The sequence below is a fragment of the Typopeltis vanoorti genome, chromosome 2, assembly GCF_054136105.1.
Source record: "Typopeltis vanoorti isolate ZY-2024b chromosome 2, IOZ_Tvanoo_1.0, whole genome shotgun sequence".
Taxonomy (NCBI): Eukaryota; Metazoa; Arthropoda; class Arachnida; order Uropygi; family Thelyphonidae; genus Typopeltis; species Typopeltis vanoorti.
In genome coordinates this window covers 68123373-68147754 of record NC_143550.1, presented here as the reverse complement: position 1 = coordinate 68147754, position 24382 = coordinate 68123373, and the positions used below count along the sequence as shown (strand labels likewise).

General features: G+C 36.4%; 1 long non-coding RNA gene across 1 annotated transcript in view; it reads left to right on the top strand.

Moving 5' to 3' along the window:
• Positions 1-18407: 18407 nt before the first annotated feature.
• The window catches only part of LOC150109135 (uncharacterized), a 48280-nt gene continuing 42305 nt past the window's right edge, over positions 18408-24382 (top strand). Inside the window, exons 1-2 of the long non-coding RNA XR_016550049.1 lie at positions 18408-18449; positions 22648-22787. This is a non-coding gene — a long non-coding RNA (uncharacterized LOC150109135). The remainder of the gene's footprint in view (positions 18450-22647; positions 22788-24382) is intronic.

The following is a 24382-nucleotide window of genomic DNA, read 5'->3' as shown; positions in this document are numbered from 1 at the left end:
GTGCTGATGAAAAAAAAAAAAAAAAAAAGTTCGGGACAAACAGATCTGCAACAGTTTAATTCTAAAAATAAAAGACATTAAAAAAAAAAAAAGCAGAATTAAATTTCTGTGCTCTCAGCTTCCAGAATGATCATCGCCACACTGAAGGAGCGGTCGGTAGATCCATCGAAGAGCGACTACTCCCCAAGTTCATAAAATGGAAAATTTCAACTAAATAATAAAATTAACCTCTGTTATTTCTTTTCGACTTTCAATAATTTTTGTGAATTCTAATACCAATTCAAATTTTGAGATACATATTTAAAAAAAAAAAGTATCGTATTAGTTTCCGGTATTATTTGTTCTTAATATAAGCATTTATTGTGAACTCCCTGATATTTGTTTGTCCACTCCTTTTACCCTCTAAAACCAAAGTCTGCATACACCACTGTTCACAGGAAGAGAGTGGGTCGGGGGAGGGGGGGGCAGCAGTATATACAGGGAGAGCTCATAAGGTCCGAACCTTCTCCCTCCCGCTCCTTTCTCGAGAAATGTGTGCCATTTTTCCCCTAAGTCTCTCCACTAAAATGACAGACCCAGGAGAATTTCATTATTGCTATTGTTTTGTTAAATTTTATTTTGCTACTGAATTTTGGTTACCGGCCGAGTATAGACAAATATCGTTTCATTCTGATTAAATAATTAAAAAAAAAAAATTGTCCCTTTACGAACTCTCCCCTCCCCCACTTCGGAAGATCCAGCGCACATTACTGACTGACGTAAATTGAAGCTATATTACAAAACAATAATACTATAAAAATTAACTTATGAAGTTACGACTTACCGTCTTTTGAAACTGAACCAAAATGTTGTCATGCGCACTTATCAAAACATTCTACCAAGTTTCACTGACATTCAATAAACAAATACCAGCACAGCGAACGCCACTTCGCTAACACATCATGAAATACCGTATTCTAAACAAGCACAGAATACACATTTGATTTACCTCCGGCGGAAGTAAGAAGGCGGAGTTAGGTTAGCCAATCGCAAACGAGAATGCCATTCGGTTACTCCGCTAGAATGAAATTACTAATAGCGAGATTGCATTGTGCCGTAAAATGAAGGTTATTATTATTATTTTTTTTTTTTTTTTGAAGTAAGTTAAATCATTTTGCCTGAGGCATAGTTGAGTAATGTAAAAAATATTTCATTTCGCCAACGAAGAAAACAGAATGTTCAAAATAAGACAGAATTGAGGACATCCTAATCGAGCTTTCATAATAACTAACCAAAACGAAAAACTAACCAACAAAGTTTAAAATCACTTTCGGTCAATGGAAATGTGCTATAGTCGGTTTCGTCAACTCTATCGACTTCAATAAACCAATTTTGTCTGATTGAGTAATTGTATTTTTCCGATAAATAATAATAATAATAATCTGCTAATTTATTCGTGCAACCAATGTGGACCACAGATAGTCGTTGGCCGATAGAGCATTGACAGAAAAGATTTAGAAATGTGACGAAAAGTGATAGAGTTACGTGACATTTTGGGTGTAGCGTATCAGGTAAAGGGTCGTTACGTGTAGAATTCACATAAACATCGAGGTGATATATGGCAAAAGGGGACAGTGCACAGCTCAACCCACCATTTATACTGTGCACAGGAACTAGTAAAAGTCGAGATGTATAAGATGCTTAGGAGTATTTACTGTTTATAAATAAACAATTAACGCTTTCGTAACTAGCAGATCAACTTATACAAACTTTTTAAAGTTACTATTTGGAAAAATCACCATGAAATAGACACACAATGATTATCATGTAAAAACAGTAACACACCGGTGGAAACTGAAAGTTAGTAATTCACGCAGAAATAAGTATTAAAATAATTCTTTGGGAAGCGGGGAATACTTGCAACCCGAAAAGTCATGCATATATATTTTATAAAACAATGTTTAGTCGGATGGTTTAATTCCAGTTTTAAAATCATATTTCAAACGATCTTCGCCTCGACTCAGGATTGAAGAAGTCCTGCATATAGAAGATCCTATATGCTCGCATTTCCGGAATTTTCTTGTTCTTTACGACAAAAATTTACAACAGTTAAGGGGATAAAATAGCCGTTTGGGCTTTTCATCTTATTTACAACAGTTTTTTTTTTTGTTTTTTTTTTTTAACAACCAATACAATACAATATCAAAATTACAGGTTGGATAGCAAACAAACAAATTACTGTAGACCCCCATATTTTACTACTGGTGGTATAATTTTTTTATCATGACAGTGTGAAATGGCGGACCAATAGAAGCAACAGCAATGCGTATCCTTCAACTAAAGATATTGAAGATTTCGAATCTTCATTGGAAAGGCAACAATAATTCTGGTTGAAACGGCAAATCGGTTGGCTCTGGAAGTCTCTACTAAATATAATAATAAGTTTCAGAACTCTCATGATAAACGGAACTTATCATTGAAGAATTTATCGAAATGGCAAAACAAAGAATTCAGCCTAGTGGAAAAACAAAGAACTATCGAAGAAAAGGAAGTTGAACAGTCTCCTAGGATAAGGGGCTGTAATGTTTATCACTTTATTTATTTATCACACAATAAAATCCTATAATATTTTCTTAGACATTACTAAATCTGTTTATCATTTCATTTTTAAGTTACCATTTGTGGATCATTTTTGTTTGGTATAATACAGTACAGTACAAATATATTGCTCTGCTAGGACGATAGGATAGGATATCCTCCTATCCTCTCCTGCAGATAGGATGGGATAGGAGGCTCTTGAAAAAAAAAAAAAAAAAACTTGAAAAATTATCCAAATGTTGAACGGAGCTGAAAGGCTTTAAGTCGGAAATGTCATACTACTGAGAAATTTATCAAAAAAAAAAAAAAAAAAGAGGAAAAAAGATTCCTTACTTTAGACGAAGCTACATGTAGATTTTTATTATAAGAAGCTCTGAACAGTAAATCCTGTAATATTTTCTTCACTTAGGCGTTACTAATTTTTTTTATTTTTATTTTTTTTATTTAATCATTTCATTTTTGAGTACCGTTTGGTGGCCATTTCTGTTTGATATTATATAGTACAGTACAAATATGTTGCTCTGCATGCCGCGCACGTGATTAGTGAGAGATGTAATAGTTTCCACCTTCACGTCATTTTAAACCATACTCAAAGTGAAAACGTCGCATGCTAGTTTTCTGTTTCTGGTGTTCTTGTTCCTCGAAATAAAGGTTGGTCGATTGGTAGAGCCTCTGCTACTAATGGCTCAGTTAAGTAAGTTTGAGCACGATTAGTAGTTGGAAGGGGGCCAATCGTTCGATGCTGTTGGCACACTCTCCCTCGATGAGTCTTTGGACTCCCTGGAGGTGTCAAATAATAATAATAATAATAATAATAATACAAGAAGAATCTGACTCAGGTCGGATAGTGGTTCCTATCAATTGTTTTGCATGACAGTGCGAGGCCATTTCACGTAATGTGTCTGATTTTATGGAAAAGTATGCATGGAAAGTGTTTAAACTAATCTCCTGTATGACTTTGAAACCCTCCAGACTTCAATCTATTCCATAAACTGAAAGAACCGCCTCTTTACCATTGGCGAAGTTTCCACCGAAGTGATATAACCTACCAACAACATCAACAAAAAATGTCGTTTGTTCATAGAACTATTAACGAAATTCTCAAAGTTGGGCTGCATTAATTAGGCACAACGGAGATTCTATTTAAGGCATGTAAATGCATGTTGTTAAATAAATGTTTGGTTTGATGGAGCACACTTTGCAGAACTTTTGAAATGACTCTCGTATACACTATCTGATCAAAAACATCTAGACGCCTGCTCATCCCAACTCTCACTCTAATAAGAAAGGCATTAATATCGAGTTGGTGCAGCCTTTGTTGCTAGAACAGCCTTCAATCTTCCAGAAAGATTAAATATGGAGTTTATCCAAACTTTGTTGCCATAACAGCCTTCAATCTTCTAGGAAGGCTTTCCGCTGGATTTTGGTGCGTTGCTGCGATAATTCCTTTCCATTCTTCTAGAACAGAATTCGTGAGGTCAGTGATGTCAGGCGATTCGGTCTGGCTCACAAGCGGCGTTCAATTCATCCCACAGGTGTTCGATGGCATTAAGATCAGAGCTCTGTGTAGGCCAATCAAGGCATTCAACAACTATTTCATAAACCATTCCTGCACAGACCTCGCTTTGTGGGAAGCGCATTGTCCTGTTGATACAAGAAAGAATCTTCACCGAAATGTTGCCATAAAGTTGGAAGAACAGCGTTGCCTAGAATGTCATCATAGGCCACAGCGTTAAAATTCCCTGTCAACAAATCTAAGGGCCCAGTCTTAACTATGAAAAACAGCCGAGATTATGTCTGCTTCATCAAACTTGACAACTGGCGCAACACATTAGGGCAAATAGCGTTCTCCTGGCATCCGGTAAACCCAGGCTCGTCTGTTGGACTGCCAGATGCTGCCGTGTGATTCATTTCCAGAGAACGAGTTTCCACTATTCCGGAGTTCAATGACAATGAGCTTACACAACTTCATCCTTTGCTAGGCTGGTGCCGCTGCGCGGCACCAGCCTAGCAAAGAAACTTCATGTTCTTCGGCTATTCATATTCTTCGGCTATGGAAATTCATGTTCTTCGGCTCCCCGACAACAGTCGTAGTGCTGACGTTGCTTACAGAGGTATTTCGAAATTCGGTAGCGAGTGTTTCAACCGAGGTCAGGCAATTATTTCGAGCTATGTTATTTCAACACTGGGTAGTCTTGCTCTGTGATTTTATGTGGCCTACTAGGTAGTGATTGTGCTGTTGTTGCTCCTAGACATTTCTACTTCAGAATAACATCACTTAGAGTTGATTGCGGCAGCTACAGCAGGGAAGAAATTTCCAAAACTGAGTTGTTGCAAAGGTGGCATCCCATGATAGTGATAGTCTAAAGTCACTATGACCTATTTTACTGTTCATGTTTGTATATGAAGATTGCAAGACTATGTGCTTCGTTTTATACCTGTCTGAGCCATGATTGTGATGCACATAGTCATATTCACTACTGGTAAGGAGTATGAAGATATTTTTGATCGGATAGCGTATATTAATATAATATGAATAAATATAAATAATTCACCAGTAACAGAGACGAAGAACAAACAAATTATTGCATTTTGAAAGCTGATATTCACTCGCAAGAACGGATACCACACATCGGACTTGGCTCGTGTGAAATCAAAGCTTCACCTGAAACATTAGCATTTCACTTTCTACTGTGAAAATATAAGTTTAGCTGGTAAGAACAGATACCATTTTGCAGTTTGCGCTTACAGCGTAATAGGGCTATTATACTGCTGCATTTATAATAGAAATGGACAGCGAATGTGCCATAAAGAAAAATATGTTTGTATAGCGTATTTATTAGATTTGCATGCATAATCATAAATTAACTTATATATTAAATTTATATATTTTTTAATTTCATGCCATATAAGAAATTATCTGAGAAGATTTGGAAAGATTTAATATAGCTTTAATAGTATATTACGAATTAGAAATAATCGAGAATTATAAATCTGTCCGATTAAATATGAGATAGTTGTTTTCTGAGTTGTTACAATCTTTATCACATTCTGAAGGCCGATAATGACCGACTTGAATTCACACACACACACACACACACACGCACGCAGGCACGCGACCGAGCGCGCGCACACACACATGTAATTCTCTGAATATTACAATTTTGACAGTTTAGTTTCACGATGCTTGGTTATAATGAAAATAAAACTTTTTTCATTTTACTTTTTGAAAGCATTTAAGCGCTTAAATCTTGGTGAGAAAGAAAACAAACTCTAAGAACTAGGCAAGAAATTTCATGTATTTAATTTTTAACAGTAATGGCAAGAACAGCATCATACTCAAATTTAAACTGCCTTGTTGTGCGATATTTCCATTGCTAAATAACATGGCATGCATACGTGAGAACGTTATGTTTTGTCTAATTCTAGAATTGTTGCTTCATAACTAAGAAATGATGAATTGTTGTGTGTCCTTTCGGTTCTCATAAGGAGGAGGTACAGTTTCTTCATGCCTCAAAACAGGCAAACACTAGCAGAAGAAATAAGAAAGTAACAGGTATAAAACACTGGCCTCGTCATGTTCTGTTCAAAATAAAATCTATGTAGCATTTAGATCCACTCCGAATCTTCGACATTTCGGAAGGACAAGATGTATCTGAAGAAAGATACGACTTTTATTCATTTATAGATGTTGTCTCCAAGTTGGCCTTCGCTGATTGTAATGGCTTTATGGAGTCCCCTGTTTGCTCTTGTTAAAGTATGTTGTAGCCGCTTCACAACTTTATACGCTGGGACGCTTCAATGGACGTGGTCCTTACTTCATTTCCTATAAGTGGTTCAACTTTGTAGACATGCAGTAATAAAATATGGTCCTTAAACCATTTTGAGAGGATGTTCCCTTCTGTAGGGTTTCTGAATAACCTGGTTGTGTAATACGTGGTGACAACGCAACACGAATGAATGCATCATTCTCGAAGTGGATCAATGGACTGGACGGATGAATAGGAAAATATTATTATTATTATTATTATTTGACACCTCCAGAGAGTCTAAAACTCATCGAGGGAGGGCACCTGCACTACAACTCTGTCTCCATCACTCAATCCACCAATTGACCGCAACTACACCAACGCCATCTACGCCGACCACCACCACCACCAGTTTTTCCAGAGACAATCACAACATCCATGCTCTCGGCTGGATTCAAACCCGCAGCCTTTTGGTTGGAGAGCGGATATACTAACAATTCGGCCAGCCAGGTCGGCGTTATTTAGGTTAAATAGGTTGTTTATACTTTTTTTTTTTATGCATAAGACAACGAGACGAGATAGCAATGTCATACCGCTTCACTCGATAATCAATTGCAAAATGACAGAATATGGTAAGTGGAGATGTACAGCACATAAGAACTCTTCCTGTTACTGGTGATGGCACTGTCAGAAATCCATCGCAGTTAGTAGAAGGTGTAACACTATATCCCCATGGATTCCTTCCCCCGAAAACAACAACAATAAAAAGTATGCTATTACTTTTGTGGAATTTTAAGCCGGGGTATCAGTATGGAAGTTCAACGTTCCTTACTGTTGAACGTTGTTACACCCTAGTGCGGCTGTCGGTCCATTCGCTGTCGCAAACATCCTAGGTTGCTGCACGATAATGAAACCTCATACTGCCAACCGTATGAGAATAATTTTAGCACTAACAGTTAGAGGTTCTGGACATCCGCTGAACATTTCTGGTCTTGTACTCAGTGATTTTCATCTCTTTGATCCAATGAAGGAGCACGTGACTGGCCAGCGATTACAGCCAGCAGCTATGTGCAGCAAACCCTTGGTTGCAAATTGCTATAATTTGCAACCAGCGGTTTGCTGGTTAAAGACACTTGACACCAATTGTGTCTACACTGGGACAGATGTCTTTGTGGAAAACAAGAAGCCGAGTTTTGCGCGCGCGGGCGCGTGTGTGTGTCATAATATTAGAATTAAGTCCTTCGCATAACAACTACCTCATTTTTTTAAATACCATTGTAATCAATGCTCCAAATGCCTTTGCCGGCTGATCGAGTTCTTAAACAAAGAAATAAAAACTAGATTATTCTTCTTTTACGTTATAAATGAGGCACCTGATTTTGACTTCAAATGGTTCATTGTCGGTTTTGTTTTAATATAGATTCCATTCAATAAATGGTTGGAAACATATACAGCATGTCTCTACCGTCGATGGGATAACAAACTCTAAGCTTTTTCAAGTCACTATGATTCTTCTACTAAGTATGGCGATAGTCTCAAAATTTGATAGAGGTCGATCCTCCACAAACATCCATGCAAAGAGAGGCGATGCAATTCTCTCAGCTAACCAAGCTAGTTAGGCTTATGTATTCACACACACACACACACACACACACACACACACACACGCACACACGCACACACACACACACACACACACACACACACACACACACACACACACACACACACACACAATCATATCAATATAACAATATTGTGCAGATGGTCGTTATGAAAAAAGTAGAGGTGTCGTACCTAAAAAGTCCAATACCCCGAATTTATCTGAGAATTTTTGAGAATATATATATATATATATATGAATATATATATAGATAGAGACCCAGATATAATTGTTTATACATAACGCAACATTGAAAGTGTTCCGAGTTGAATTTTCTATTGTATTTCCAAAAACAAGACTATGTTGATAAACAAAGCAATTTTATTTTCACGAGAACTACATGCCTGCAACAAGTTTACAGTATTCAAAACAGTTCTATCGACCGGTGTTCATTCTGTAACTATTCCGGAATGAACACAGTCGATTAAAACAAAGCACGTATCGAGAGTTCGAGTGAGTTATGAAATTCCAACCTGTTTTTAAGGGGCTTTTCGTAACTTGCATAAAAGCCTATCGGAGCTATTTTGCTTGTCCGTCCTTACGTAAGTTTCGGGAACTCTGGCTGAACAGATTTTATTAAATTTTGTACATATATTAAGTGAGGCTATTACTGTAGCGTCATTTCCATTTTTGTAGGAATCAGGCCATTTGCAGATGCACAAAGGAAGGAAAATCGTGTCAAAATTATATAGCGGAGTGACTCCACTATGGCTGTGTGAAATTAAATGAAATTTGGCATTTCAGATACACAAAAAAAGGTGTCCAGTGTTTCAATTTTGATTTGAATCGGTGCAATATTATTGACAAAATTTGTCAAAACAGTCTGATCTGATATATTTATAATTCCTTAGCATATGCGTCGAATTAACAGAAACTTGGTATTGAGGATCTCTTGTTAAAATTTGTCACTTTATTTCCATTGAATTTTCAATAGAACTATTTACAGTCGCAAAAATAAGTAAAACAATATGATGTCTAAAATACATAAAGTATCTCATCTAACCGACTGTATAAACAACAATAAAAATGAATAAATAAAATGAAATGAAATAAAAAAAAAAAAACGGATATAAAGATGAATGTAAGCATCACATAGGAAATTTTCTTACTGTGTGTTCTACTTAAGATTTGTGCAACCATACTTGAGCAAAGGCAAAGAAAACTGGAAGAGAAACTTCGTGAACATCCTGCATTCAAGCCAACTAGGGGGGGGGGGATATGACAGATTTTTACTTTACGACAATCAAGAAATCATGAAAAACTAAATATACGTATAAGTTCTATATTTAATTTCTTTAGAGTTGGAAAAGGCATATGATAAGGTAGTAAGAGGAAAATATTCAAAAAGCTTACAGTTATGTGGTGTAAATGGGACATTATACACTGTAGAGCAATACATAGCCTATGCTGTATTTTAGTTGTAAGGCAGCAGTTAGAATTGAAAACAGTGCTGGCTGCTGTTTTTATGTTGAATCGGATATAAGACAAGGGTATATCATCTATATGGATTGCATTATGAAAAAAGTAGTATTAAGCCTGATATCAAAATTGTAAATATTAAGCTCAGCTCATGATAATGCAAGTCAGGGCTGTCCAAAGCACTGCCTGCGGGCCGGATGCGGCCCGCGGTGCGATTTTGTGTGGCCCGCCTGTAGGTTTTGATTTTCACTAGCGAAAAAATAAAATACTCCGAATGCGTATTAGATATTTTAATTCTATTACTAATCGATAATCTCGATGTTGGTAATTTTATTTGGTGTTTTTACATCACTATATACCCACGTGTTTTTCAAATATTAAGATGTGTCAAAGAAGTTTCTTATACTGTTTTGTTCTAACGCACATGCTCCGGACGCTCACGAGGAACGTGATCGCGCGATTAGTGTTGTTCGTTTGTTTAGCTGTCGAGGTTGAGTCGCTGCTGCTGCTCATCAAATTACAGTGGGTGATCGGTTGACGAACAGTTCGGACTGCGAACAAATCGGACAACGAACACTTTCGCGAAAGATTTTTTATGTTCGGACAACAAACACATGTTCGGATAATGAACACCTCACAGAACAAACACAAGAAGAAGCGACGTTGTGTGTAAGATTTGTAGAACTGTATTTTACTGCCATCTATGAACGGTTACCTGAACAAGACTTTGACAGTTGTATACATAATCTTTTTGTGCGCTAGTTGATTTCTGATCTCTGAATTTTTGTAAGTACTTTTCTGAACTTTTTATTTAAAAAAAAAAAAAACTGATGATATTATGGGGCCTAAAAAGAGTGGAGTGTCAAGAACTGTGCTCACCATAGAAACCAAGCAAAAGAGATAATAGCGAAGGTAGAGTGGGCAGAAGATATCTGATGTTGCCAGGCAGTATGGCTTGAACAGGTCTACAGTAGGCACAATCTTAGCTAAAAAAGATATGATCAAGAAGACTCAAGTAGCTAAAGGTGTAACGAAAATCACATCTGAGAAACAAAGATGTGCGATCCATGAAAAAATGAAGAGATTGCTTTTAGTTTGGATAAAAGGAAAATGAAAAGAGATGTAACTAGTATGACTATCATTCAAGAGAAGGCTAGAGAAATTTTTGAAGAACTGAAGAAACAAACTCTACATTCGTCACATGAGGAGATAGAATTCAAGGCTACCACTGGATGGTTTGCAAAGTTTAGAAGGAGATCTGGCATTAAACATGCGGTAATGCACGGTGAGTCTACTAGTGCAGATAAAGAAGAAGCTGAGAAGTTCTGTATCAAATTTCAAGAATTAATTAAAAAAGAAGGATATTGTCCACAACAAATTTTCAGTTGTGATGAAACTGGTTTATTTTGGAAGCGCATGCCCAACCGTACCTACATCACGAAAGATGAGAAAATATTCCTGAGCATAAACCCATGAAAGACCGATTGACGTTACTTTTGGGAACTAACGCTAGTGGTGATATGAAGCTTAAATCGCTTCTTGTCTATCACTCTGAGAACCCTAGAGCATTTTATAAAAAATTCCATAATTAAAGAAAGACCGCCAGTGATGTGGAGATCGAATGAAAGGGCATGGATCACGCAGGTTCTTTTCAAAGAATGGCTGTTTAAATTTGTGCCCCAAGCATCAAGGATTACCTTCATACCAATGAATTGCCATTGAAATCCCTGTTGCTATTGAACACCATGACACCGAAAAGACCTTGAAGGTAATTTGCTGGAAAACTTTCCCTGGCTGACAGTTCAGTTTCTGTCTCCAAATACCACTTTGTTGATTCAGCCAATCGATCAGGAGGTTATTTCGGGTCTCAAGAAATTGTACACTCGCGCGCTGTTTCGTCGGTGTTTTGAAGCATGCCAGTTCTCCTCAATGACGACATTAAAAACATTTTGGAAAGAAACATTTGATATTCTTGAAGCTATCCGGCTCATTCAAAAGGCGTGGTCAGAAGTCACTCAACGACAGTTGAATTCTGCTTGGCGAAAGCTGCATTCAGGGAGACGGAGATGATGTCCCTGAAATTATGGATGAAATTGTGACAACTGCTAGAGATCTGGAATTGGAGGTGAGTGAAGAGCTCATAATGGAACATGAAAATGATCTGACGACAGAAGAACTCCAAGAACTCTTGAATGAAGAACACCAAGAAACTCAGCGAGATGTGTTTTCTTCTGAAAAAGAGGACCATTACCGACATCTGCTATTAAAGATCTTTTGAAGAAGTGGGAGGATGTCAGAACAACGGTCTTAGAATGGCACCCAAACCAGGTTGGTCAATAGGCTTGGGGATGTCTACAACGACAATGCTATTAATCTCTTCCGAAAAATCCTGAAGAAGAGAGAAAACAATTGACATTGGACAGATTCTTTAACGTCCCACAAACGAAAAAAAAAAACATGACTGATGAAGATGCAAGACTGTGTATGTATGTATTATTGTCATTATAAATAAACGTAGTGAGAAATTATATAATTTATTATTATATAATTTATTATTAACGAACAATTCGGGTAGCGAACATCGTCTTTGAACGGATTATGTTCGTTAACTGATCATCCTCTGTACTAGATACGCATTGTGATTAGACAGCCCTGATGCAAGTTCTTAAATAAACCCGGTACAGGTCTTTAAGAATCTCAAACTAAATTGAAGCACGGTTGCGATCTGGTAGAAAAATCTGTTTACATTTTTACATTAACATTCTTAATGTAAAACCTATAGAGAACAAGTAAAATTGGTATTTTAGCACACTTATTAGAAAGATTGTAAAATAAATATGGAAGATAACAGAATAAGCAAAACTGGTATGGTGGGGAATCAGTTGAATAAGAGTAAGAAATCTTAATCAGAACAGAAAAATAGCAGTCAAGACAAGTTCGACCTAATTTTAACTATTCTGAAACTTGAGTTGAAAAAAACATTTAATTAAAGACTAGAGGTCAATGAAAAATTAGGGGAACGAACAAATATCCATAGCAGCATAATATTAAAAACGAAGATATTGGAAAGTAATTTAAGATCTTTAGCAGTCCTAAATACATGAGCAGAGTTAATCTAAACAGAATGGGAGAAGAAAGGCTGACAAATCCAGTGTTTTGTGCTAAGATGGCAGGAAAAAGACCTATAGGGGGAACAACAAGATCTAGGACTGCAATTAGTAGTGCCTTAGAAAACTGAAATAAATAATCTATCAATTCTGGTAAACGGGCAAATAATTCAATTTGGAAGGTAGCAATAATATCAACATAAAAAAATAAATAAAATAATAATAATAATTATTATTATTATTATTATTATTATTATTATTATTATTATTACGGACAACTCCAAGGAGTTCTTAGACTCATCGAGGTATGCCCTAAGTCATATCAAGAACAACTATTCATCATTCTCACGGTATATATCATACTTTGCTTTGAACTCATTTACAGGCATGGTACCCACAACAAATTCTGGGAGCTTATTACACTCATTCACCACTCTCGAAATAAAAAATCTAGTTCTAACACCCTTGCTAACTATACTCTTGCTCAGTTTCCATGGATGGCCCGTAGTTCTCTCATCACCAGACCTGCTCTGAAAAATTTCTTCTAAATTAATCTTGTAAAAACCCTTCAGTAATTTTAATGGCGCAATCATATCACCACCTTTTCCGCCTATCAACCAATTTCTGTAACCCACAGATCTTCAACCTGTTCTCATAAGGTTCATTCCATAGACCAGCTATCATCTTGGTCACTCGCCTCTGGATCATCTCTACCTCCTCCTCCTCATCAAGAAGAAACCCAGGGATTCAGATCTGGGCACAGTAGTCAAGATAGGGGTCTTATCAAGGCTCGATAAAGAAGAACAATCATTTGCTTATCTCTACTCATCAAAGTATTCTTCAGTAACCAAGTGATCTGATGAGCTGATTTAGCCACTTTTGCTATGTACCCACCCTAAACTTCAACTCCTTATCCACCAACACATCCAAATCACTGCTTCGTCAACCTCCTGGAGTACAGTTCCACAATGTAATATACTGCTGCTAATTTTTTCACCCAAAAATGCATAACCTTACACTTTGCTACTTTAAACTGACATTCATTCTCATTAGCCCAGACTTCCAATCTGTCCAAATCATCCTGCAAAATTTTGACATCATGTGCATTCACTATTGCTCTACCCAATTTTGCAGCATCAGCAAATAAATGAACTGTTCCTATCAGATCATTTCCTATATCATTAATGAACGAATTAAATAGTAGTGGTCCAAGAACAGAACCCTGCAGCACATCACTAGTGATGTGCTGCAGGGTTCTGTTCTTGGACCACTACTCCTGAATAAACTACTCTCTGATATCTCTCCATCAACCACCCTCCTATCCAACTCACCAACCGTGTATCCATCCCCATATGCTGCAGTTTATTGATTAGAATTCCATGTGGTATCCTGTCAAAAGCCTTAGCAAAGTCCAGCAGTATCACTGTAAATCCATTACTCTTATCCAGTTCAGCCGTCACTGTATTATAAAACGTGAGCAAGTTACTGAGGCATGATCTACCTTTCACAAAACCATGCTGTCCTCCATACAGTATCCCATTTTCATCTATCCATTCCTGTATTTTGCTCTTGACTAATATCTCCAAAACCTTGACAACGATTCCTGATTTACTGATCGGTTGGTAATTTGCAACAGCAGTCTTGGAACCTCCTTTATGCAATGGAAAGAGATTTTCCCCTCTTTCCACCCCCCTCAGGACTAACCCAGAGCTGAGACTTAAATTAAACAAAATGTTGAAGGGAATTCTTTTGCCGCTTCACGTAAGACTCGAGCTGGTATACCATCCAATCCCACAGATGTATTTACATTATCATCATCATCATCATCATCATCATCATCATCATCAAATTCCTGCCATATAACCTCAAGGGGTGTACAGGATATGACAGTACTACATGAAAAAATTACATCATTACTAACTTCCTATCTACAATTTTCCTCCAAATCAGTCTGTTACTTGTCAAGACTCCAACATTATCAGATCTTATATTTCTATCGTCTAAGGCACTTTATACCGTGTCAATCCACCTATATCTTGGTCTTCCTCTGGGTCGTTTTCCTGCCAACCTGGCAGAGAACACTTGTTTTGCTAATCTTTCCTCTCCCATTCTATTTAAGTGACCATACCACCTGAGATTAGCTCTGCTAACGCATTCCTGGATGTTGACAATGTCAAGTTCTTTCCTAATATCCTCATTTTTAATATGATACTGCCATTGATGCCATCTATTCACGCCTATAATCTTTCTTAGGACTCTCATATCTGCGGTCTCTAGTCTTTGGTCAAGTGTTTTACTTCTGACCCAGCTCTCAGATCCATAAGTTAAAAATGGTTTGAACACTGTCTTGCATACAGCTAATTTAGTGTTCCGACTAATTTCTCTCTTATTCCATATGAATTTATTCAATTGACTTCCCACCATACCAGCTTTGCTGATTCTGTTGTCTATTTCTATATTTAATTTACCATCTTCAGTAAAAATCGTGCCTAAGTAGCTGAAATGTTTTACTTGTTCCACAGGTTCTCCATTCACAACACAGTTGATATTTTCAATGATTCTGCCTATTTTCATTGTCTTTGTCTTTTTATTGCTGACCTTCATACCATATCTATTACAACAGCTATTCAATTTAGTCAGAGAATCTTGCAGGCTTGTAGCGGATTTATTTAGAAGTATAACATCATCCGCATAAAGCAAAGAGCTGACATTAACATTGTATTTACATTAAGGTTCTGTAATATACTACTCACCTCCATTTCATTCACTTCAATTCCTGTATCAGCCATTCGTTCTTTTATTCCTGCAATATCACAGCCTCGATGATATACTCTTGCAAAGTGTTCGCTTAGTAATTCTACTATTTCAGCGGTTTCAGTTACCTCCCTGCCATCGTCATTCCTTAGAATCATTTTGCCCTATACATTTTTTCTTTTACTATCCTCCCCTATTCTTTTCTCTCTGTCTTTCCTGAACACACTATACCCCTCACATTCTATCCCACTAACTATATTATCTTCTGTTAGCGATGTCTCACCAATGCCAATAACCTGTGGCCAGGAAGAACTAACCAAGGCCAAAAATTCCTCCTTATTCGGAATACTCCTAGCTTAGTATACATAAAGTGCAGAAGTCCCCTAGCCCCACCCCTATTATGACGCCTTATACTAACTATTCCATTTTGGTTCGTTATCCTTCGTCCTAACTCAGGCATATTATACACATTCTTACACTCAACTGCCTCACTGATGTCTGCATTTCCACTTAACAGCATCCCCACCCTCCCTAAAAGCTCTAGTTTCCCTGATTCTGCACATCCACTTTCACTTTATTCAGCAACAATTTTTCCAGTCTCCGAACACCAAATCCATTCAGATGCAAACCATCCTCCTTGTATAAGTCCTTTCACCGTCAAACTCACTCCACAAATTCCACACCACTCCTCCTGCATAACCTACGCACAGAGTCATCGCAATTATTGCCCTCCTTCTCAACTCTATTCTGTCATACCGCGTCAACAGACTAACTATCCTAACTCTCTCTCTCTCTCTCACTCTTTCCTTTTGCTACCTCCAAGAATTCTTTCAAGTCCTCTCTCATTGCAAATTTATCACCTTTTAAATCATTCGTTCCGGCCACTACTATCATTTCTTTAACCCTATGCTTCTGTGCTCTAATAGCCTGACATTCATTTTCTACAGCAAAAAAAAAAAATTATCTACAGCACATATGCCAAAAATTGTTCTAGGTTCAATTGTTGTGATCATGAATGCAGTTACGAAATGCAAATTTTTATCATCATAAATTTCTTATTTGTTGGCTTACATGCTATTGATATAAAATTTTATTTTACCCAATTCTGAAACAGTCCGATTGAAACCAAAATGTAAATGAAAGGGCAAATTTTAATAAAGATGCACAAATTTGATTAAATTCCATTCGGCCACTGCAAAATCATTAATTATTAGTTGGAATCGTTTGCCAAATTTTTCCAATAAAAATTGATTAACTATTGAATCAATATTGAATTTCCTGGAAACATTCTAGCGTATATCCCAAATATTCAACTTTTCATCTAGTCAGAACCAAGTTTTTGCTATAAGGAGTCATCCTCCAGAATTGTCCGAATCGAAATTGACATAGCTCAATATTTCTATAACGATTCCAATACGGAATGTCAATAAAAATTTATCTATTCAGAGTCTAATAATTATTTCTGTACAGACAAAAATAAAATAAAATAAAATAAATAATAGAAATCTTGTATGGTGTTTTCTTAAATAAGTCATGTGAAAGTGTGGGAGATTTCCTCTTACGGAAACTTTGCATTTTTCATCATGCAATTCGTCAAGAAGAATACAGTAATTAACACAGATGATGAGAAACTAGCTGCTTCAACTTAGTTGCTTCAAACGTAATTTCACACATCTCATATGAATAAGTTCTTAATATAAAACTTTAATTTTATTAATTATAAAATTATTTCTAAATAAAAGCATAGTTAAATTATAAAATATTACTTTACACACGGGTATTAAGAGTTTTTGATGAAACTGATAGTTTTCAAAAACGAAAGAAACAAAGTAACCTGATAACATAATTTTGCGTTTTCTCTTCGAAGAGTTCACTAGGTTTGTGTTCAGTTCCAATATATTAGTATGAAGCTTAATACAGTAGGTCTCATGCAATAAGCGACTTATATATTAAAAATAATTTACATTTTCTTCATTTTGATTTTGTTTGTTTGTTTGCTTGCTTACTTTCTACTACATAATATTATAGGCTATTCAACTTTCTTTTTCTCATATAAAACGACTGGATTTATTAGTCACTGAAAATTATAAAGAAAAAAAAAACCGCCTAGTTTTGCTGCATCTGACAAATAATAAAGAAAGGATTACAAGTTAAGAGAAATTAATAATAATAGTAATAATAACAATAATAATAATCAACTAAAGCTTTTTATTTCCTTGTAAGGAGGAGGCAAAGCTGTTTTAGTCCTATCTAACTTTTTGGAGACAGAGTGGGGCAGTTTAATCTACACTGGTAGCCAATCAGAGATAGCTGGCCCAAAACTATCACTAATTATAAGCAGCAACAGATGAGAAGACTGGCAAGCAAGTGCTGCCTCTAGTTGATAACTAGATTTGAACCCAGTCTTTCTTCGCGCGGTCAAGCGACGGAGAGTGCAAACACCACTTCCACTGAGCTACACAGACTCCAATAAATAAATATAGATATCATACTTGAATAATGGTTAAGGCTGGCGACCATCCAAGCATCAAGAGATTGCTCCTAATGCCTTGAGTATTCTCCTAGAGAGACAGAGAGTGTGCGAAACACTTTTAGAAATCTCTGCTACAACAACACATTTTATTATATATCTTGACAGAATTGCAAGCCAGAGCAGAGCTCTAGAGACCAAACTTTCAATATTACCCCACACCTTGATTAAGTAAGATGGCTTTACAATGAAAATCATCTGCTACCACTTAGGCGAAAGATCGAAAAAAATTAAATAAAACTTAACGGTTATATCCTGTAAGCCCATACTAGCATGAATATTTCTTCTTCCACTTTTTATTTATTTATTTATTATTATTTTTTTTTTTTTTGGAAGGAGAGAGTATCCAGATCCTGTAAGCATTTCTTGGTTGCTCCACAGCACGACGACTTACAAATATTACATTAAAAATAAATAAATGAAGGTTATTTATTTATTTATATTTTTTAATGATGGGCGCTAATGTTCTGTTGTTCTAAGTACATTCATAACTTTTCTATTCAGAATTCACTTAATATTCCTCAAGGAATCTAAAACTTACATGTATTTAAATCAAATTTAGGCTAGTGACGTCACCAGAGAACTGAGGTTGCAAAGTTGCAATACTGCTCGTCACACATAAATTTTAAGTGGGTGTAGCCAATATTCACGTAAGTTTTTATTGTTTTGTTTATTTTATTTATTAGAGTTTTTATTGTTTTGTTTATTTTATTTATTAGAGTTTTTATTGTTTTGTTTATTTTATTTATTAGAGTTTTTCTTTATTTTGCTGATAAATACAATTCTAAAGGTCTGTCTTGTAGCCTTATTAGGAAAAAAAAAAAAAAAAACAACGTACGTCACTGATATTGACATACCATATATTCGATATAAACAGAATATTATATCCTTAAGAGAAGCCCACCTGATTATCATAACGAAGAATTTTTGTACCATGGGCGCATAATACACTTTCCCGCCCATGGAAAGTGTATCATGCGCCCATGGTAGATTTAATACCGTGTTCTTTTAATACCATGTTAGAATTCCTCTAGCGATTGTCAATACCAATCCTCTTCAATTCCCTGCGTATAGTTCAGTGAGATATGGGTCGTTCACTGGCTTCATTAAATGCTTCAGTCATTTGCTGCACACATGAAGATCTGCTTGTCTATACGAGCCTTCTCAAACGACGACGATTAGGGTGACTGTGAGTGCCTTAGCACCACAGTTACTCTTCTTGGGTTTTGAACATCAAACTCACATTTACAAGCAAATGGGTTATTTCCCACTGATTAAATACCCGGAATATCTCACCTTTTGAGAAATCAGTCAGCTCTGCTATTTATCAAAATCGTTGCTGCAGCCAGACGGACACCCACAATAGGCCTTTTATCAAACTCCGAAAGATCTTGTTTTTCGCATTGTGATCAACACTATTGACGATTATTCACCAGTAGCATTCTTAAATAGTTGCCTAGAACACGTGGTGACGCACATAGCCAAGTACTTTAAATATATGCTGCGTAAGCGACGTTTTAATTTGAGAAATGTATATATATATATACTGTATATATTACTGCTTCGTCTAGCATGAGTTCTTCCCCCGTAGTTTCAGCCCTGTGTGTGATAAAATATGTGTAACTTATTGGTAACTAATGCTGATTATGCAGCGTGCATGCGTATCAACAAATCATAACAGCATAAATAAAGACTTTTCTAATGTCCGTTTATAATCACAGTAAATATTTTCCATAATGTGCCGTTTGGTACTTTACGACCACACAGAAATCAACTTGCTATTATTCGGGGAGTCACTGACAAATTTCTCTCCATACAAAGATGACAACAGCTGTATACTATGTCTAAAGACAGGAAGCGGGAAGGTTAGATGTTTCAATATCTGTACAGTATCTAATTTCTTAATGTTTTGTGTTGCAATGATGTTTCGTCGCGTCGTCACAGACGGCATAACAGCAATTACCTCTCATTAGCATTCCCGTTTTACGTAACCATAGGTCCAAGCATTAAGTATCCATTGTCCATTTCAGACGTCATAGTTACAAGGTTACCTGTAACGATACACCTGACAGATTGCCAAGAACTGTTGCAGGAGATCTATAACAAAGCGTATTAACCTTGACAAGGTATCATTACATGCGAACAATAAAGAAGGAGGGGAGGGGGGGTGAGAAATAGTACAATACTGTATAATTCGTCTGCTAGGTATGTTTATGTTAGGTCCATCATTTCGCGACACACCGTGATTTTTCTAGTTATGACAAGTAGAATGGTCAGATGAATTTATCGAGTTTTTTGTTTTAATTCATATTAATAATAATCAGCCAACCAAAATCGTATAGTACAAGCGAGATACTTTTTCATTCTTGATGTGTTTTACCTAAATACATAGAGAAGTCTGGTTTAATAATAATAATAATAATAATAATAATAATAATAAATAATATAATAAACCTGATACCTCTCCTACTCCTTATACGGGAATAAAAGGCATTAGCTGATTTTTTCTTTGTTTTTTAGTAATAAAATAACGAGAGTTGTACAACTTCAGCAAAATGTATCTGTAATTTATGTTGGTTATCATACTAGAATCAGCAAATGCAGTCATTGAGTTTATTTTATATGACTATTTACACCAATAAAGTTAATTATCAAACAGGTGATTTATAATCGATATCCAAAGGAAAGTCATTTAAGCGACTTAATCATTGAGGAAATTCATACTTCGACCGCGTCAATATGAATATTATTGCAACGTTCTAACAGACATTTTATTTTAAACGAGGCGATTGCACAATGTCTGCAAAAATCAAAATTTTGAGTAAGTAATCATAATTTTTTATACTTTGTACGAGGCAACTAGGATTTTCCTCACAATTTTAAACCCTACATCTCAAAAAGTCTATCATACAACTCACACAATTTTAGACAATAATATAGTGTTTAGAACACGAGATGGTGGCAGTTGCCTAATCTATTATTTCACCTGAAAAGATTTTGATTCATTGATGGCTTTGATCAATATCAGTGAAGGCCTGAAGGATAGAGATTAGTTGCCTACATATCTTCAAAAGTTAGGGGAAAAGGAGCTCCACTTGTTCCCTTTGGAGAAGAAAAGGCATTAGTGAATTTTTATATCACACACACACACACACACACACACACACACACATATACACACCACAATGTTGTAGAACATACCGTAAATAGATGCTGTATGCAGACAGGGATTAAGAAAGAAGAAATTGGTTGATTTTCTTTTTGAATAACTGGAGGTTTTACTCAGTGGGGAAATACTTTATGGGAAAGCTGCTCTAGAGAGAATAGAAGTAGACAGAATGAAAGATGAATGGGATAACAATGGGATAACATTCAACTATAAAAGTTTGTCATGTGAAATTACACTTGCTAGTGTCACTGTGATTTTGGGAGAAATGAGGGGGATGACATGTGCCAGTATGACTGAATAGTGTTTCTGGAAGTATTTGTAGAAAAGTCGCATTGCGGAAACCAACTGGTTGTGTGTGTGTGTGTGTGTGTGTGTGTGTGTGTGTGTGTGTGTGTGTGTGTGTGTGTGTGTGTGTGTGTGTGTGTGTGTGTGTGTGTGTGTGTGTGTGTGTGTGTGTGTGTGAAAGAGAGAGAGAGAGAGAGATTGTCAAATAAAGTTAGGGAAGATGTGGGATTTGGAAACAATATTAGTAGCCGAATAGGTGAAAAATAACGCCTTAATAACAAAAAAATAAGGGAAAGAGTGCAGGTGATGCTACAGAAGTGATATGATTGTGCCAGGAAAGTGTAATAAATTATCAGAAAAGAAAAGAAATCTGGCCTTGAATGATGAGCTGAGTGTTATGAAGGAAAGGGAAGACGTATTGAGGTCTTTTTGCAAGAAAAGAAACATTAGGTTTTAGAAGCATTGAAGGTGACTAGGTTTTCACCACTCCATTGAAGGAGGGGTATGGAGATTAGAGAACACTGAAGATCTTGAAGTTGAGATTTTTTTTTTGAGATGTTTGAGAATTGCAAGGTTAGTCATATGAGTAGAAGGAACGAAGAGTGCCACCATCATAGGGAAGAGCGCGTAAAGTTTGAGAGATCGTTTATGTATATGAGAAGAGCGTGGGTAAAACAACAGAGCTCAGAAGACCATCTGAATTAATTGGGAATTATGAAGACAGAACATCATTCAATACTACGCTTAGCGGACGATCTTGAAGCCTGAAAGGTCTGAAAACGCAAAGTTATTTAGCATCATACGGCAAGGTTTGATATATGATGACGAGTGTTGTCATTATAGAGAACAGAATTTGAAGTCCTTAAGAAAAAGTGGTTCCTATATATGATAAAGCGTGGATGAAAAATAGCTTTGAAGAAAACATTAATTAGTGGAGAAATCTGAAGAGAGAACACTATTCACTACTATACTCAGTGAACAATCTGAGATAAAATTGGCAATCCATTTACGAAAAGCGAAAGACATACCAAAAGAAGGCAAGTTGCAGAGCAGCTTTTAATTTCAGATTCCCAATAAAGTTCTTGGAAATATCAAGTGCAATAGCCAAAGTTTTTCCATGACCCATATCCAGAGAGAGAGAGAGAGAGAGAGAGAGAGAGAGAGAGAGAGAGAGAGACGATAATTGTGTAAAGATACGTATGATGTGGATTCCAAATGGCTAAATCCATACAAGGATCCAATTAGCTAGCAATTCTCCAGGCGATGAAGAACTTGATTGTTAATTTTTCTCCTTCACTGTATAGAGCACTGAAATCAGAGCAATAGGGCGATTAATAGCAGACATTTATCTGTTTTTTTTTTCTTCTCTTTTTTTTTTTTTTTTTTTTGAACAGATCGAATATAGATTTGCACCATGCTGACAGGTGAATGACAGAAGAGCATAAATAGCGTATAGAGATGACAAAGTACGTGGTTCAAGCGCACATGTCTTTGTTTCAAGTGGAATTTAAAGTGGAAGATATCAAGGCCACAGGTATTTTTTTTATATAAAAGTTGTTCCTGCCGATGTCAATCTGGCAGAAGGCATAGGTGACATGTGGTTCATTGTTTTTGGAACAGTTGGAAGTGATTTACCTTGGCCGTTTATGCCAAGGTAAATCACATGATCATATATATATATATATATATATATATGATCATTAGTTATACTTACTCGGTGAGAAGATATGTTAATTTTTTTTTTTTTTTGGATTGGCTGAAACCAAGAAAACAGACAACAAGTTAATTTAATGAGGCACATAACATGTTTCGTCAAAAATGGCTTCTTCGGGTGTGAGAACACTTAAAGCAAATGAAAGGGTTTACAAGTCTGCTATTATAATGGTACAGTGTTTTTATGGTTTTTTTCATTTGCTTTGTGTTCCCACACCTGAAGAAGTCATTTTTGACGAAACATGTTGTGTGCCTCATTAAATTAACTTGTTGCCTGTTTTCTCGGTTTCAGTCAGACAAAAAAAAACAAGAAGAATATATAAATATATATAATATATATGAGCCGAAGCTGCTTCTGTTCGTCCGTCGAGATCCGAGTCGCATACCCAATTCTTCAGTTAAAATTACCCTGACCGTTTCTCGATTCATTTGCAATTCATTAGTCTTGAATCACACACACTTCATCGTCCGTCAGACCGTACCAAATTTCGTACTCTGTTCACATTTAAGTCCGTCATTTTTGTTTTTGGCTGCCCATTTCTGAGATAGTCGTTCACGTCTTCTCGCCCACCTTTGAATCTCTTATGACACTCAAAGATACTAAATTTTTTCAAAGCATCCACACCACATGCCACTTTCAACAATGCCCACATTTCAGTAGCAGTCTTGCAGAAAATTTGATATTAACAAGCCGCTCCAAATTTCGACCACACATTTTAACGCCGAAGTTTACACACAGATCACTGTTGTTTTTGCAGTAGTCAACTAGCAAATGGCTCTGTCGACTTGAGATTTACGCACTCGTTAGTAAAAACATATGCAAAAACGATTACTCACACTCAGGGCCGCCGAGAGAAATTTTTGGGCCCGTGACAAGTCTGTGGTCCGGGCCCCACTTAAAAAAGTGGGGCCCGGACCACAAGTTTCTCCTTTCGTTTTTGATTTCCAGATTTATGATGATACATTTTTGTTGGGTCAAATTTTTATTATTAAAAATATAAATTTTAATAATTAAAAAATCAAATTAATAAGAATACTTACTTTTATTTTTTAGTGCATGGCCTACACTATACAGTTGCACACTTTACAAACAATCACAAAACCTTTGTCTATCAAAATACTAACAAGAACGAAGCGTTCTGGCAGGGAACATTACTGTGAATGAAATTACTAGCTAACGCAGCCGGCAGCAACAACCTTGCACGAACGCCTGTTGACGTCATCACCCGCTATAATTAAAGCGATCTGCGCCGAGAGAATCAGTGGGCGTCTCGCATAGTAGTCTCGCATGACGGTTGTTGTTGTGAAGAATGTTTTTTGATATCAGTGGTGATTAGTTAGTTTTAGATGAATCTGCTTTGTTTACGGAATAGAAGGTAAGAATTTAACTTTTGATACAATTTTCTGGCCCTAGCC